This window comes from Pristis pectinata, chromosome 1 (assembly GCF_009764475.1).
Source record: "Pristis pectinata isolate sPriPec2 chromosome 1, sPriPec2.1.pri, whole genome shotgun sequence".
Taxonomy (NCBI): Eukaryota; Metazoa; Chordata; class Chondrichthyes; order Rhinopristiformes; family Pristidae; genus Pristis; species Pristis pectinata.
This window is the reverse complement of record NC_067405.1, coordinates 63,685,932-63,700,980: the sequence shown is the minus strand read 5'-3', so window position 1 is coordinate 63,700,980 and position 15,049 is coordinate 63,685,932. Positions and strand designations below refer to the sequence as shown.

At 40.6% G+C, this 15,049-nt stretch overlaps 1 protein-coding gene across 2 annotated transcripts in view; it reads right to left on the bottom strand.

Annotated features, from left to right (window-relative positions):
• iqca1 (IQ motif containing with AAA domain 1) overlaps positions 1 to 15,049 on the bottom strand; it is a 169,207-nt gene that overhangs the window by 89,848 nt on the left and 64,310 nt on the right. The gene's annotated exons all lie outside the window — the stretch shown is intronic.

Sequence of the window (15,049 nt, the reverse complement as noted above, 5' to 3'; positions counted from 1 at the left end):
CTAAAGCAGGGTCTCCATGTGCTCTCAGCACATGGACACAAGGTTCTCAGCACCATCCTGAATACTCCTTTTCCACTTTGAGCAGTTATTGGCCAGTGATTTCCAGGAGTCAGTGGGCATGCTGCATTTCTTCAAGGATACTTTGAGTGCGTCCTTCAATCTTTTACTTTGCCCTCTGGTTATATCTTGCTATGATAGAGCTTGAAATAGAGTGTCTGTTCTGTCCAATTGAATGTAACTAGGGCTTCAAGGCTAGAGCTGTTAGCTTGGGAGAGCACCCTGACATTGCTTCTCATGCATTCAAATATCAAAGTCAAAGTCAAATTTATTGTCATATGCACAAGTACATGTATGCACAGCTGCAATGAAAAACTTACTTGCCGCAGCATCACAGGCACTTAGCATTAGAGACACAACATTCACAAGAAAACATAAATTAAACATAAATTATACATAATTATACAAGAAAGGACACAACTAGAACAAAAAAGAACCAAGTCCATTGTAGTGCAAAGTGATCAGAGTGGGCATAGTGTTGCTATGCTGAAGTAGTGATTAGGGTTGTACAGGTTGGTTCAAGAACTGAATGGTTGAAGGGAAGTAGCTGTTCTTGAACCAGGTCGTGTGGGACTTCAGGCTTCTGTACCTCCTGCCCGATGGTAGCTGCAAGATGATGGCAGGGCCTGGATGGTAGGGACCTTTGATGATAGATGCTGTGTTCTTGAGGTAGCGCCTTGTGTAGACACTTTCGATAGTGAGGAGGGATGTGCCTGTGATGTATTAGGTTGAGTCCACTACTTTCTGCTGCTTCTTACATTCCTACATATTTTTTTTCAACAACAGCATTGGTGGCATTTTTCCACTACCTTGAGATGCCTGCTGTAGCTAGTCCAGATCTCAGAAGTAAATAAGAGGGCAGGGAACATGGAGTTGTAAAGGGAGTGATCATTTTGAACTGTGGAAAGTGAAGAGGAAGTGTCTACATGTCTGGTTGTGGAATCTTGATGGATCTTGCAGAAATTGCAAAGAATAATCTACTGAATGAGGAGGCTGGTGGAGTGGAAGGTAAGGACCAAGGAAACTGTTCTTGTTCTGTACAGGAAGAGAAAGGATGGGAGCAAAGGTGTGAGTTATAGATGGGATCTGGTTAAGGGCTCTGTCAACCTATGATAGGTGGGAAGCGACAGTTTAGGAAGAGGGAAGACATTTCAGAGACACTTGTATGGAATGTCTCATTATGGAGTAAATGCAATGAAAATGGAGGAACTGAGAGAATTTGGTTTCATGGATGTTGAGTGTAAGGCCCATTCCCTTGTATATTTCCTTGAATGAGTATCAATGTCGTAGAGCCTGGCTTGTGACTGTGCACAAATACAAGCCTCATCTGTAGTTTGACAATTGAGGTTTGGGTGAACTTGGTGCTGAAGCATAGTTGCTAGAAATTTAATAGTTTCCCATTAGTTCTTAAGATTAGCTGCACACCCAAGGAATGTTAGTCGCAAGGGAGATGCAATAGCGCAGTAAGAAACACTGAAAAAAGCATAGGGGTGATGGTGCAGCCTTGCTTGACACTGGTAATCACTGATATTGGTTCTATGGTAGATGCATTGTTTAGCATGATAGCTTGCATGCTGTTGTGGAATGGAATGGAATGCAATGCAATGGAGACAAATTTCTAATGGGCAGCTAAATCCACAACCCTTCCTGATGGACAGAGTCAAAGGCTTTAGTGAGGTCAAATATGTTTAGTGACTGGTAATGCCCCTTGTGTTTCTCTGGCAATTGCCGTGCAGTGTATATCATGCCCATTGTGTCTCGGATGGACAGGATCCACACCGTGATTGTGGACTGGGAAGGAGTTCTTCAGTCACTGGAAGGAAGCAATTGGTTAGCTCCTCGACCTCATCTTCTCATCAAATCATTCCTGGTTCTTCTTGGTAGAGAAGCCAAGAGTCTCTTCACAGGTGTCATGTATGGCAGACTTCAGGGCAGCCTACATGCTGTGAAACCTTTGCAGCTCCTGTAGAATGGGAGTCGACTGTAGATTGTGTAGTTTTATCTGTGAAGAGCTGCCTTTGTGGGGACCTTGAGACCTTCAACACTGATCTCCTTGCAGCAATGCTTATGTTGCACCATCCAATGTCAACCATCTGGGTATGATTGCATTTCCCTGGGTCCATTCTTATCTACTTAATCATAGTCCAATAATTACTTGCAAATGGCTCTCCTATTTTTCATCTACATGCATATTTCTTGACATCATCATCTATAACAGTGCTAGGTTCCATCTCACTCCTGACACCTGAACCCCCCCTCCCCGACATCTGTCTGAAACTAAACCAAATTGTTTGCAACCATGGTATCATATTTGATCCAAAGACAACCTTTGACCTAAGTGGTTTTAATGATATATCCCTTATACCACCTTTTTCCACTTCTGTGGTGTTGCCCAAATTTACTGCTACCTCAGCTCAACAACTATTGAACCTTTAATCCATGCCTCTATTACTTTCAGTCCAATCCACTGCTGGCTATTTTCCCTCTTCCTAATGACTATTTTACGGCTATATCCTAAATCGCACAAAATCCTATTCACACATCATTCTTATACTTGATGATTTATACTGCCTCCCAATTGAATAATGGATTTATTTTAAAACCCCTTCAAGGCCTCACCCCTTCGGAATCACATAATCTCCTTGAGGTTTATAATATTCCAGAATCTTTATACTCGTCCAATTGTAGTCTCTTGATTATCCCAGAATTGCATTACAATGGCAACCATGCATTCAGGTGTCAAGGCCAAAAATTCTGAAATGCCTTTTTAACATGGTATCACCTCTCTATTTACTGCCAAAATCCTACCTTTTGAAACAATCTTTTAATAATCTTCTCAAAAAAAATTCTTTGGAAACAATGCCCAGTAATTAGAATAGTGCTGCTTCTTCTTGATGTGCCCCTCTAAGGTCTCCTTCCTGAGTTAAAACCTCTGAGAAAACACCCAACTAACAGCAGAAATTTGCCTCGTGATGCATGTTGTTCCCTGAAGAGCATTGTTCTACTAGTGAGCAGTGCTGTCTAATAATGGGCACAAATCAGTTCTGCAGTTTTTTGAAGATTGTTTCCAAATAACTCAAGGACAAATTATCAAGACCCTGTCTTAGAATTAGAGGAGTATGATAGTGATCCCTTGATGTGTAAAGTTTGAGGAAGAGGCATTTATATTATAAATGGAATGGCTTTGTTAGGTGCTATAGAGTTGTACAGCACCTAAACAAGCCTTTTGCAGAAGAGGAACCCGCATAGCTTCCAGAGAACACTGGCTTCTGGGTCTGATTTCTGGGGTGGCACTGTGGAGCAGCTAATAGAGTTGCTGTGCATGGCAGGTGCCCTGTTACCAGTTCTTTAAGAATAGATTTTGGTATCTCCCCATTGTTGACATCAAGCTAACTGGTCTATGGTTCCCAATTTTCTCTCTTCCTCCTTTCTTAAATAGTGGGGTTACATTTGTTTCCTTTCAATCTGTGGGAACCACTTCAAAATCTGTGAAATGTTAGAAGATGACAACCAATATATCTATCAGCTCCAAATACAATTTTTGTTTCAAATCTTTAGGATGCAGGTCATCAAGTCCCGAGAACATTCAGTCCCATTAATTTCTCCAGTTTTTTTTTTCCATCAGCACTCAATTATTCATTCTCTTCTCCATTATTTTGGTGATTCTGTCTTCCTCTGTGAAGACAGACACAAAATGTGTCTTTAATTTTTCTGTCATTTCCTTTCTCCCAATATAATTTCTTATGACTCAGTCAATAAAGGACCCGTATTAATATTAAGCCTATCCAGCTCAGCCTGAGGGATGAAAGTGCAGGGCTTCCACAATGCTTGGTTCCATCACTTCAGTTCAAAAAACATAAGGTTAAGACTTCAATTATGTTCAAATGAAAAGAATTTTAAGTGCTCAAGCACTACCTGTGTTCAAAAGGCAACACAATGCAGCTCATCAAAGGCATCCTTCTCAGTGTGTCAGCCAATAGTTTGCCCTTAGTTAGCATCAAACACCATTGTTTGGGGATCATTCTGTATACAAATTAGTTTTCAAAACACCCTTATGTTAGAATAATTACTAAAAAATCACTTAATTGACATTATATACTTAGTTACATTATGTACTTAATTACAGCTCGACATTCAATACCATTATCCCCTCAGTATTAATTAAAAAGCTTCAAAATCTGGGCCTCTGTACCTCCCTCTTCAATTGGATCCTTAATTTCAGGAGACCACAGTCAGCGCAGATAGGTAATAAAATCTCCTCCTAGCTGACAATCATCACAGGCGCACCTTCAGGATGCATGCTTAGCCTACTGCTCGACTCTCTCTACACTCCGATGATACCACCACTGTTGGCAAAATCTCAGATAGTGACAAGGAGGCATACAGGAGTGAGATATGTGTGATGACCTGGGCGGTTTTAACCAAGACTCTCTTGAGGGGACCCCGTGTGTTTTTTTTTGAGGGAGTTGAGTCAGGGATTCCTCCTGAGATATCACACGGCTCTCAGTTTAAATCCTGGTGTCCGCCGCCAGGGCCTTGGACATTTCAACAAGGACACTTGAGTTGAGTCTGGTTACAGGGGGGGATCTGACGAACAATTCTAACCGATGTGTTCTTAGTATTTCAGGTTGGCGCAGCAACCTGGAAAAATGGAAACCTGGAACAACAACAACAACCTCACACCCAACATTAGCAAGACCAAGGAATTGATTGTGGACTTCAGGAAGGGGAAGTCTGGAGAACACACACCAGTCCTCATTGAGGGGTCAGTGGTGGAAAGGGTGAGCAGCTTCAGGCTCCTGGGTGTCAAAATCTCAGAGGATCTATCCTGGGCCCAACACATTGATGCAATCACAAATAAGGCATGCCAGCAGTTCTACTTCATTAGGAGTTTGGTGACATACCAAATCTCCTCGAAGACTCTTGCAAATTTCTACAGATGTACTGTGGAGAGCATTCTGACTGGTTGCATCACTGCCTGGTATGGAGGCTCCAACGTGCAGGATTGAAAGAGGCTGCAGAGAGTTGTAGATTCAGCCAGCTCCATCACAGGCACAACTCTACCCACCATCGAGGACATCTTGAAGAGGCGGCGTCTCAAGAAGCCGACATCCATCATTAAGGACCCTCACCATCCGGGACGTGCCCCCTTCTCATCATTACCATCAGGGAGGAGGTACAGAAGCATGAAGACCCACACTCAATGTTTCAGGAACAGCTTCTTCCCCTCCGCCATCAGATTTCTGAATGGTCCAGGAACCCATGGAGTCTCCCTCTTTATTCCACATTTGCACCTTTTTTTGGTAACTTATAGTAATTTTTATATCTCGCACTGCACTGCCACTGCAAAACAACAAATTTCATGACATATGTCAGTGATAATAAACCCAATGCTGATGGTAGCCTCCATAAAAAATAGCATTTTCTGTCCATCTCCCCCTGGCCTAGGCTGTCCCTATGTGGTTTCAGTAGGTGTTTTATGGAGTCGACAAAGCAGCCTGATCTATTGCAGGGCTCCAGCTCAGGATAGGAAATCTACACACTGATCCTTTGCAGGTTTAGACCCAGTGTAAAAATGACAGTCCCACTCAAATGAATGGAGAGATGTCTTTTATTGAGAGGGAGGTGAATGGTTATATCCTTATTATTTAAAAAAGCTGGCATCAATAATTTTAGGTAATTGTTAGTGTGTAAATATGCTTTTTAAATGTAATCTTCTTTAATATCTTTGTTATTATTACATGTCCTGGGTCTCACAGAATGCGTGTGAATGTTGACAACTAACACTTCACTGGTTATCAAAACCGTTCTCTGAGTCCACGTGAGTGCACCAAAACAGTCCTCATGCCACACCCAGTCACTCTGAGATGGACTGGGACTGGGCTCCCAGAGGACTGCACCAGAGGCCAAAGGGGCAGGTGGAGGGTGATTCTTGGGCAATGGAAGATAAGCCCCCATGACTCAGAATCCTCAGCTTTCTGAAGTAGAGAATTTCAAGGATCCACAAGTGGATGTGAAAAAGGAAGTCCTCCTCATTATCCTGAAACTATGAATCTCTATATTCCCCATCAAGGGAAACATTCTCACTGTTTCTACTCTTTCAAGTGCACTCAATTACATACGGTATATATGGGATCACCCATCATTCTTGACCCATTCTACTCAATTTCTCGTCATAAAACCTTCATCTCAGAAATCAACCTAGTGATTATTCCCTATATTACCATCAATGCAAACAAATCCTTCCTCCAATACGGTATTGCAGATATAGTCTTACCTGAAGTTATGAAAACTGCTATATAAATTCAAGTCTTTCTTTCTCTGTCTTACTGATTGTCTCTGTATTATTCCCCTCTTTTAACAGACCTAAATGTAAATCACACTGCATTCCATTTTGTTGTCTTTTCCTTTATACACTACCCTGCCATGCAACCTCATATGAAAAGTTGTTCAATGAACGTAATGTTTCAAAGTTGGTTTTATAGTATTGCTTAAGAAAACTGGATGAACTGTAACATGCAGATAAGAAGATGCAGTAAAAGCATGTTTTAATTATTTAGCTTATTTATTTGTGTGTGTCAATTGACCCGGCCACAAAGATTTGCTAAGATGTTTTGCCTGCCTAACAAAACTTCCGTTATCACAAAGCAGCTACACTCAGCTTCCTTGCTGGGTCTTCCTCCACCTTGTCAAGTTGTCATGGGGGCAGATGACCTTTGTGGCATAAGGAAGTATGAGGTTATGGTATCAAGTGTGGAATCGGATGCAGGGCAAAAGGCATACATACTTGCTTTGTACAAACACAGTAATAAAAATGAACTGGGTGTGTACAGTTTCCCCTTTGGAACGATGGGTTTAGATGTGGCATTGACAGGGTAACACTATGTGATTATCCATATATATGGGATGTTCACAATCTTTCTTTGTGCAAGTACAAAAATTATAAATTCTTGGCCAAATTCAGTACATATACTCTTGAATGCAATAATGACTAGACACTGATATTTCCCACTAATCCACATCTAATAAATTTGTTAGTCATTTGGAAATAAATTATATATTAGAAACAAGTTTTTCTTTGACAAATCCCTCACCTGTGCCTAGGAGTCTGTCAGACAGGAATTAAGAGAGCAGACTCAGATCCACATGTATTTATTTTACTTAACTTGGATGTTAAACAGTGCTAAAAAAGATATACTAGTGGCAATGACTGATGGCTAAATGATTTTGTAATTCCTATTGCAAAACCTTTTCAGGAATTCTGCTGGAAAAAGATTGCCCATATAAATAAGGTTCAACTACCTGCAGTAAGGTTAGGGGTTTCTATGAAGCCTAATTTCAGGGCAGAGGTGTTGCAGTTTGTGAAGTGTGAAATGATGACAGTGTCAGATGTTTTACTGCCACTTGCACGTGTAATTTAACCCTTCACACCATTGTACACAACTTCCTGCCCTCCCTCCCCGTTATAAAGAGAGTCTCATGTTAATAGTGCTATTTTCATGAACTATGTGGGGTTAAACCCCAAAAATAACCAGGTTGTAAGAGATGTAAGAAGAGCACATTACCTTGCCTTGAAATTAGCTTTTGTGGCACTATGTTTTTGTTTACTGCGTGATTCTACTCCTATGAAAAGAAAACTGGAGATTTACATTGTACAGGCAGTCCCCGGGTTACGACAGGGTTCCATTCCTGAGAAGTGTTCATAACCCGAACAGTTCACAAGTCAGAAATGCGACTGCCCGGCTATATATTTAAATATAAACATAGGCCAACCAAGAGCAATGTGTAGTTAAACCCAGGTGTTTAACTCAACCATTCAGATTTCTCTGCAAGATGCAGTTATATTGCTGTGAACCAAGTTCCCACATGGCAGAAGGTGCCTGCAGCTGAGCTGGTATCATGATTTGTAGTTGAAATTTTTTTTAAAAATCGAAATAAAAATAGAAAATACTGGACACACTCTGTGGAAAGAGAAATAGACTGAAAGTTTCAGTTCAGAAACTTTTTACAGAACCTTCTTCAACCTGAAGATGTTCATGTTGTTCTGCTGTGTAAGGAGTAATGGACAGTGAGACTGTCTGAATCCCAAAAGAATGCTGTAGGACCTCTGTCACCCTGGCTCAGTCATTGAGCTGACGTGTGAAATTGAAACATCCTGGAACATAGAGCAGGAGTGGAATTTCTGGCTAGTGTTATGCAGGTCTTGGTAATACTCCAGGAAAGAGAATAGGTTCTGGTTCAGGAAAGAGAAAATTGTGACTGTCAGGGGGCTAGAATTTAGCAAAGGTTAAGTAGTAGATTCCCCAATGGCATTCAGTAGGTGTCATGTACTTGCTACCTGTAAGGGCAAAAGGAAAACCATGAGGCACCCCACCACAAATGCAAACCAAGGGCACTATGGCTCAGGAAGCCATCCAATATGGGGAACTGTGGGATAGAAATGTAGGTGGAGGCTTTACTGGAAACAGAATATGGAATCTTAGCAGAAAGAGAAAAAGTGGAGTTGATAAAGGCTCCAAATGAGTCAGACAGAGTTTAGATACAACAATGATAGTTTAACCTAGGAGAATGAAATTGACTACAAAGAGCATAGGGCAGAATAAGCTAAGTTAGGGCATGATTTATTAAAGTATACATCGTATTATAGAACAGGAATGTAAAAAAATACAATGAGAGGAAATGAGATTAAAAGCTTTCTGTACAGCTCTTCACAGTAGCATTATACAGTTAGAGATAAGTAAGCAATAAAAATTACATGAAATTGGAATAATAGAGATCTCTGAAACATGCCTCAAGAAAAATCAGGATTGGGGATTAAATCGTGCAAGCTTTAACAGATCTAGAAAAGAAAGATATGAGAAATGGAAGGTTGAATAGCTGTATGTTTAAAAAGTAACGATGTTATAAAAAATTGCATAGCTGTTAGTTAATTAGAATGTGGATATATATGGAAAGTGTTAAAAGATGAAAAAAAAGGATGAGTTGCAGTAATTGGGGTAGATTAAAGACGATCATATAGTTAAAGTTAGTTGAAAGAAGAAATATGGAAGGAAATTAGAAGAAAGACTGAAATAACAATCATATTAACGAAGGAATTTCAAATACCTCAAAGTTAATTGTCTGGAATTGTGGGTAAAAGGACAGAGATCCTACAAAGTTTACAATAATAAATAAAAGCGGAAAATGCTGGAAATATTCAGTAGGTGGGGTTGGTTCTTAGTGCAGTGTTGCAAAGTTCAGAAGGGAGCTGGTTAGAGTAAATAAGAACAATGGAAAATTTAAGAGGAGCAATGCCACATCAGCAGTTAGCGATGATCAGATCTAGAATCAGAATCAGGTTTATTATCATTGAATTGTATGTTGTGAAATTTGTTGTTTTGTGGCAGCAGTACAGTGCAAGGACACAAAGTTATTATAAATTACAAAATACATAAATAGTGCAAAACAAAAGGAATAATGAGGTAGTGTTCATGGACCATTCTGAAATCTGATGGTGGAGGGGAAGAAGCTGTTCCTGAATCGCTGAGTGTGGGTCTTCAGGCTCCTATTCCTCCTCCCCGATAGTAGTAATGAGAAGAGGGCATGTCCTGGATAGTGAGGGTCCTTAGTGATGGATGTTGCCTTCTTGAGGCACTGCCTCTCAAAGAAGATGTCCTTGATGATGGGGAGAGTTGTGTCCGTGATGGAGCTGGCTAAGTCTACAACCCTCTGCAACCTCTTGCAATCCTGCGCATTGGAGCCTCCATACCAGACTGTGATGCAACCAGTCAGAATGCTCTCCACCGCACATCTGTAGAAATTTGCAAGAGTCTTTGGTGACATAGCAAATCTCCTCAAACTCCTAATGAAGTAGAGCCGCTGGTGTGCCTTCTTCAAGATTGCATCAATGTGTTATGCCCAGGATAGATCCTCCAAGATGCTGACGCCCAGGAACTTGAAGCTGGTCACCCTTTCCACCGCTGACCCCTCAATGAAGACTGGTGTGCCTTCTCCAGACTTCCCCTTCCTGAAGTCCACAATGAATTCCTTGGTCTTGCTGACGTTGAGTGTGAGTTTGTTGTTGCGACACCACTCAACCAGCCGATCTATCTCACTCTGGTACGCCTCCTTGTCGCCATCTGAGATTCTGCCAACAACAGTGGTGTCATCAGCAAATTTATAGATGGTACTTGAGCTGTGTTAGCCATGCAGTCATGAGTGTAGAGTGAGTAGACAAGAGTCTCGAGTGAGCAAAGCTCTGCTGAAAGGTAACTGAATTGAAACATCAACTTTATTTTTCTGAAGCAACAAACAATCTGCTGGAGGAACTCAGTGGGTTGAACGGAATTGTCAACACTTCCAGTCAAAACCCTGCATCAGTCCTGGGTACGATATGGGTTGCTTATAGAAAATGGACAGCAGTGCGATGCGTACTGAGAGAAACTGAAATAGTACATCAGGAAGGAGAAAAGTAAGTTTATGGACAGTTCTTAGGAATGCAAGCCTATGTAACCTGGGGACTGCCTATAATCTAATACATATTTAAGAAAATAACTGAGGACTTAAATAGGACAAAGACCAGTGTAATAAGTTAGAAGAAGAGCTGGTTTTGAGATGCTGAAATCAAAAAAGACAAAAGAAACCAAAATATTTGTAAATATTGATACAGAACAGAAATGGCATTCATTTAAAATGGCACCCAATGAAGATCCATACAAATATAAACTGTTAAACAAAGCAAACTGTTCACTGCAAAAATCCCATCATAAATACACAAGAGAAAATTGAGGAGAAGGAAAAAGGCCTACAACAATTGCATGGACAATAGGGGAGAGAATGACATGAGAATATAAAGTGTTAGAGATCAAAAAGAATAATAAATAAATAGCAAAAGGAACCATGCAGTTAAATTATCAAGTAGCATGAAGCAAAATAATATATAACTGGTGCATTAACAAAAAAAAACAAAGTCAGAGTGGGTGTTAGGTCACTAAGAGAGAGAGAAGATAAAACAAAAATCTATTGGCAATAATGATACAATAGCAGAAGTATTAATTCATTGCCTTGCTTCAGGATTTAACCACAATACAGGCCAGGTGAACAACAGATTAGAAATATAGCAAAAGAAAGATCAAATTAATAAACTAAACTGAAAGGGGCGAGTTCAAATTGATTACATAGCACACCAAAATAATCTGTAGAAGTGGCAGCAGAGACACTTATTACATTTTCAGTAATTTACTGGGAAATAGTGTAATGCCAGAGCACTGGAAGATTCCTAACATGATACTCCATTTAAGAAGGAAATAAGAAATTGTCCAGGTAGCTACAGACCAGACAGTTATGCTTTAGTGGAAGGAAAAATAATGTAATCCCTAATAAAGACGATCAACAAGCTTCCAAACCTGGGCCTCTGTACCTCCCCCTGCAACTGAATCCTCAACTTCTTTATCAGGAGACCACAGACAGTGCGGATCGGTGACAATCAACACAGGCACACCTCAAGGATGCGTGTTCAGCCCACTGCTCTACTCTCTCTGCACTCATGACTGTGCGGTTAAGCACAGCTCAAACGACATCTATAAATTCGCTGATGACACCACTGTTGTTGGTAGAATCTCAGGTGGCAATGAGGAGGCATACAGGAGTGAGATAGATCAGCTGGTTGAGTGGTGTTGCAACAACAACCTCTCAGTCAATGTCAGCAAGACCAAGGAATTCATTGTGGACTTCAGGAAGGAGAAGTCGAGAAAACACACACGTCCTCATTGAGGGGTCAGCAGTGGAAAGGGTGAGCAGCTTCAAATTCCTGGGTTTCAACATCTTGGAGGATCTACCCTGGGTCCAAGACATTGAAGCAATCACACAGGCCAGTGGCTTTACTTCATTAGGAGTTTGAGGAGATTTGGTATGTCACCAAAGACTCTTACAAATTTCTATAGATGTGCAGTGGAGAGCATTCTGACTGGTTGCATTACCACCTGGTATGGAGGCTCCAATGCACAGGATCGCAAGAGGCTGCAGAGGGTATAGACTCAGCCAGCTCCATCACAGGCACAACCCTCCCCACCACTGAGGACATCTTCAAGAGGCGGTGCATCAAGAAGGCAGCATTCATTATTAAGGACCTTCACCATCCGGGACATGCCCTCTTCTCGTTACTACCATCAGGGAGGAGGTACAGGAGCCTGAAGACCCAAACTCAACGTTTCAGGAACAGCTCCTTCCCCTCCACTATCAGATTTCTGAACAGTCCATGAACACTACCTCGTTGTTCCTTTTGTGCACTATTTATTTTTGTAACTCAGAGTAATTTTTAATGTCTTGCACTGTACTGCTGCCACAAAACAACAAATTTCACAACATATGTCAGTGATAATAAACCTGATTCTGATCCCTAATAAAGGCAAAAACAGACAAATGAAAACAAGAATAGCACCCAAAACTAATGAATGAACAACATGGACTTTGTTATTATTATTTTTAGAAATATTATTTTTCTAATCTCATTGAATTCTTTGAAGAGATGGAGAAAATAGCCTTGGGCACTGCAGAAGATGCAGTTTATTTGAATTTTGGAAAGACCTACAGTTGTTAAACATATTAGACTGCATGTAGTGTCAGGATACTTGCATCCATCCTGTAACAGGGAAGAGACTCGGGTGGAGCATAAACATGAGAAGGGCTGGTTAGCTTAAGTGACTAGTTTCTGTACTATGTATGATATATAATTCTAGGAAAGTTGTTTGAAATACAATGCAAGTTGTGGCATCAGCCATTAAATGCTGCATCATTGTAGATTCCACAGGTTTACTAATGCTAGAAAGCATTGACTTAAATCTCAGCCAATGTCCTGTGCGTAAGATAGGTTTCCCATCATTATGCACAGACTTTCTGGTGAGCTTCTGACTGCACCAAATATTTGGCTGTCTATACCCAGAATCCTGCTTTTGTAGCCTACAACATCAAAACCTTCATCTGGCTCTAAATTAGGAACATGGTTGATGTGGACATGGCGAGACGAATGGCCTGCTTCAGGATTTTCATTTGGATGAACTTCTGTATAAGTGCATTCCCAGGAAACTGACTTCTGGGCTATTATTTCCTCAAACCTTATTCCTGTCCACACATCCGATGGCTTACCAAGTGAAGATCTCTCCACTACCTTAACCTCTAATGTAAAAGCAGTACCAATGTCTGAGTTGTGGGCTGTAAGTCTAACGTTGGTATCCCTTCATCCTCAATGTTTATCTCATCTTCACTTTCTTATTCCTCCTCTAATTGGGAAGGGCCTAATTCTTGGGTATCAGAATTACTTCACCAGAGCTTGTAAGTCAGAAAAAACTGTAGAACACAGTAAAAATTGGAAGATAAGAGAGAAGACCTCACTATCCACCTCTCCAATTCCACAAATAGACACAGCCTCAGTGATACCCCATCTGTAATGGCTAGCCCCATCTCTTCAATGGCAGTAAAAACATCCAGGTAGTCTTTTCCTCTTCAGCTCTTGCCAAGTGTTTCCAGTTATGTATGACCACCTCTCACTGTGGATGTGTTCCTTATTATTCTGCAATATTTCTGGGCTTTACAGCCATCATGCCAGTGTGTGTAAGCTGAGAGTTATGGATGGGAGGTTTGCAAAAGGACCGAGTATGTGATGAGGTAAAACGTGAATTTTAGAGTTCGATTATACATTGTTGCTAATTGAGTGATGGGAGTTTCCTGAATTAAGAAGAGGGAGATGCTCGAGGTACAGCTGGTAATCAGATGCTCTTTGTGAGAGTCACCTTATTCACCTTGACAGCTGGTGTTTGATTCTTAAGCTTCTCTTGTGTTATACTTACATTCTTGAAGTTACACTGCCAATATTCTCCTCCTGCCTTCTTTGATTAGAAGCAGAATGCCTCCTACTCTTCTATGGAAACAGATGTCCCCTTCTCTCCACATTTTGTGTTATTAAAGAGTTCACATTCTCTGGTATGGTTAGCCATTTCTTAAAATATCACAGTCAAGATTCAATTTTTAAAGGCCTCTGATCACTTCTTACAGCTATAAAGCAGCTCCACTTTAAGAGCTTTAGGCTTCCTTTAAGAATAAATATGCAATTTCTATATTGCCTCACCACCCTGCACCTCCCCACATCACCCACTGATGTTGCAGCCACTCTGCAACACGGGCTACACTGGCTGAGTGCAGCCATCATTTAGAACAGTGCTTTTGCTATCTTGCCTACAGGTCAGTCAAGTATCATAATATCCAAGCCTGATTTTGGGGATTATCCAATTTAATTCTCACTGTGATTAATACCACCACAATGAAGCAAAATTGATCCTGAGAAGGAAAGGAGATAAGAAAAATCCTGGGATATGACACATGTTTTTTCTTCATCTCGGACTGCTGGTTCTAGTGCAGAAAAAAAACATTTGAAATACTTGTGCATTTTATTCAAACTCAGAGAGTGAGAAATTGATATCAGCAATCATATTCTTAATTTGGCTATGAAAAGGATGCCAAGTCAGGCTGACAATTTTGCCTGCTGATTTATTTTCCCTCCTCTCCGCTCCATAAAATGAAACACATAACCTCTACTTTATGCTGTTCTGATGACATGATTGATACATGGAGTTTTTGTTGGCAAAACTGCAACCTTCAAAATCTCCAGTGGCACTCTGAATGTGTTAACCATATTATTACCAAGAAAGGACATAATGAGGAAACTCTCAATAGGTACAGTCAATAAATTGTAGATTGAATTGTTGCAGCTGATAACCCAATACAAATCTTTCAAGCTGTTGTGTTTCGCAACTAATGTTTCATCTTACAACTTTAAAAGGAAATATTCATTACTGCAACAGCAAAATGTTTGTTGTAACTAATACATTGTGAATATATTTTCTACTAATCTTAAAATCATAACAAGTACAGCACAATGCAGCCCACTGTGCTCATACCAGCCAAAAATAAACTATTTAAACTAATCTCATTTCCCAGATCTCAATCACCAGCTCCATAG